Genomic DNA, 3852 nt, shown 5'->3' on the forward strand with positions numbered 1-3852 from the left:
GTGCAAAGATGTGGGGCATTACATACTGCCGGGCTGAAACGACAAAATCCAATGACCTCGAAACTTGGAAGGTTGGGTTGGTTTGACTAACCAAGATCTGCATGTGGTGGTCCACCCACGTTCTCATCTTTCTCATAGATATTTCCAAAATTAAACAGAACCCACCATTTATTTATTTATTTATTATTATTATTATTATTATTATTATTATTATTATTATTATTATTATTATTATTATTATTATTATTATTATATATCGAGTTTTTAACATAAATTTAAGATAAATTATTTTCTAACAAAAAGATAGAAATAACTTTTTGAGATTTCTATCTTTTTTTTCCCTTCTTTTATCGATTTTATCGTACATTTCAGCAAGAAAATCATATTTTAATCTAAAAATAATAAATTTATATGAAAATTTGTTCCAAAATTAACCGTCTCATTTTTATTTAATCAATGAATGATTTGATTTGATTTGATTTGATTATGATATTAAGAAAGGTGTAAATAATATTAGAACTTGAGACGGTGGTTTTATTTTAATGGTTAAGGAAGGTCATTTAGGTTCGGGTCCACCTAATACATCCATGACCTCGGGTCGGGAGAATAATTATACATATCTTAAAGAGGATAACATGCACGGCTGACGTAGCACTTTCCCATCCATGTATATTATATTTTTTGGTTGTCATTCACATAAATACATAAAAGGGGGTTGATATCCCCACCCCAGGCCCGTTCCTGACATTTTTTAGACCCTGGGCGAACATAAGAATAGGATCTCCTGCAAGAAACAAGGTTTTTAGCGACGACAAAATGTTCATTTATCATCAGAAAGAGTACACCAACAACATGTCGACGCTATAACTTGTGGCGGAAACATGTTATCGCTAAAAGGCGCATCGTCAAAACTCACTTTTCTTGTAGTAACATTCGGTAAGTACAAAAATAAATTCAATAAATGTTTTTTATTAGTATAAAATTGAGTACAAGAAATGCTAATAATTTACTAAAGAAAGAAATCTTATTTATCTTTATTATATATATATAAGAGTATTTAAATTTACGTACTTCTTATTAGGTAATTTAAAACCAAGAGTATATAAACTATGGTTGATAAATTTTTATAAAAAGTAATAATTTTTTTAGTTCATAACAAGAAATATGTGTTATTTTGATATAAAAAGATAATTYGTGTGAATGAAGTAATCATTAGAGTCAATGAGAGATCAATAATAAAGAAGATTATCAAGGTTTTCTTGACAATAAACAAATGAGGATCAATAAAAATATAAAAGAAAAAAAAATGATCCGTTGAGATCCAATAAGAATAAATAATGAAATTAACATATGATATACAAGCTCAACAAATGATTGTTTGAGCACTTAAATAGAATTTTATGGTGTGGTAGAATCCCAATGAAAGATACATAAGTCAAACAATCGATGAAAACAGTTAAATTATATTTTTCTTCTTTTTTTGCTCAACTAAAATAAGATATTAAATTTTTTTTTTGATTAACCTGGATATCCAACCCGCTATTCGAGCCGACTAATCCCAGGACGACCACCTGCTTTGCAGATAGCTCGGAGTCATCGCATTTGAACCTCCGTAGCCACAAGGGGATTTTTATTTCTCCTTGGATTTGAACCTGAGACCTCCTGGTACTTTTGACATTTGGAGCCAAACTCAAACCAATCAGGCACCACCCTTGTGGTTAAGATTAAAATTTTATGGAACATGACATATATAAGAGACATTACTAAATACATCTAGTAAAAAAATTATTGATTAATCACAAAACCATGAAACAAGTCAAAAATTATAAGAACAATAGATTGATTGTCAAATAATAATAAAATATTTTATGTAGAAGCAAAAATAGATAACAATAGTCAATAAAAACAATTAGAACAAGATAACCAAATAGCAATAGTCAATAAAAGCATAAATTGATAAAATATCCAAAAAAATATATATAGCAATAACAAGTACATGATCTTAACTTTGAATTATTGAAGTACGAAAACGATCAAGTTTTTAGAGATAACAATAGCCAATATCATTGGACCTTGTTGGAGATAAAAAAGTAGAGAGGAAATAAACAATAACATATAATGAATGACCAATTAATTTTTTTTCTTCTCCAATGTAATTAGTTGATATATTTTTAAGCCCTTATTTTCTACTAAATTCTTTTTATCTCTAATTATATGTTACAATTTTTGGGTTTCTTTAATTTATTAAAATCTTTTAGACTATTATTGTAGTTTCGGGGAAAATTTTGGGCCCCTGATATTTTTGGGCCCTGGGTTTGCGCCCGTGTCGCCCTCCCCCAGGGACGGCCCTGCCCCACCCCTATATCACTTTTCACCCCCTCCTCCTGACACCAACCCTCACTCTCACCCTCACAACTTTCCCTCATTCTCACCCTCACATACTCACCCCCTCACATGCACCCATAGGAGGGGGTGGGGTTAGAAAAACCCTACATAAATACTCCATTCACCACACCCTCCAATTCCATCACTCCAAATCCATAATGACCCCACCACCTCCTGCTTCTGCTGCACGCAATGCCATTTCTCTTCCACACCATCCACCACCACCTGTTTCTGCTGCACACACTGCCATTTCTCTTCCACCACCATCCACCACTGATCCACCGTCCGCCACCACAACCATAAGCATCCAAGACCATTCAAGTTCGACTACAGTTGGTGCATACGTTGCTGTCACCATTGGAAATGCACCGCCATTTCTCATACCTAAGCATAAGTAACTACGACTCCATTCTTTTTCATTGGAACTTCCTCTTTCAGGTTTATTGTGTTTTACGTCAGGTTATTGTGTTTTATGTCAGGTTACATAACATTCGAGGAATATTATATCTTATATATGCCGTGGCTCTTGTGGTCATGTATCCATCATTGGCACAACTCACTCAACTCAAGTTTCAAAACTACGAACAATCTCCTTTTGAGACCCACACCTTCTTTGCTAACACGACGGTTATTGCGTATACGATTGCTATACTATCTTCAGTGGTTTTGTTTTATCTGATCCTTAAATTAGAAAACTCAACCACAGAAGGCACCTCTCGTATCTACTATATTTACATGATCCTAAAAAGTGTTTTTTACTTCTCGAGCATTCTTGCACCCCTCTCGCTTGTGTTGGTGTTGCTCATCCCTCGCAAGTTTAACTGGATTGGATATATAATCATATCCGCCCTATTTTTAGTGATAGTTGCATGCAACTTTAGTGACTATAAAAAGCTACTTTACAAGGAAGATAGATCCAACTTGGGAGATGCCTAAATAGATTAGACAATTGTTTCCATGGTGAATTTCTGTAATAGAGGTCGATCATTATAAGAAAGCTTCGTTAGATGATCGTAAAGATTGTATAAGATATAACATAAGAGCAACTGTAAGATGATTTGACAAGTGTATACTAGAATAATTTGCGAATTGCATCTTACTTTCAAATCCTTGTAATAAGATATATATCATTATGACCACGTTGATTGGCATCGTACATATCTACGAGTATGATGCATGTCCATCCCATTACGAATTAAAGGACTATGGACCTCTTATCTTCGAGAACAACTCAATTATTAAACTCGAATTGGATTCTCAAATTGCTAACACATGTACATGTTTTAATGGTTTAACAAACGAAACTACCATTTTGTCTTTAGTTATTCTTTAAAGGAAGTTGTAATTTTTAAAATTAATAAAAAAATTAGAACACTCATTTAATTATTTCTTTTCCCGACGACTATGTTTCATATGATTCCAAATTCATTCAACTTTTTTTTTATTCGAAGAGGGAAAGGAAGAAGA

The sequence above is a fragment of the Cynara cardunculus genome (genome assembly GCF_001531365.2).
Source record: "Cynara cardunculus var. scolymus isolate 2C chromosome LG 2, CcrdV1, whole genome shotgun sequence".
Classification (NCBI taxonomy): domain Eukaryota; kingdom Viridiplantae; phylum Streptophyta; class Magnoliopsida; order Asterales; family Asteraceae; genus Cynara; species Cynara cardunculus.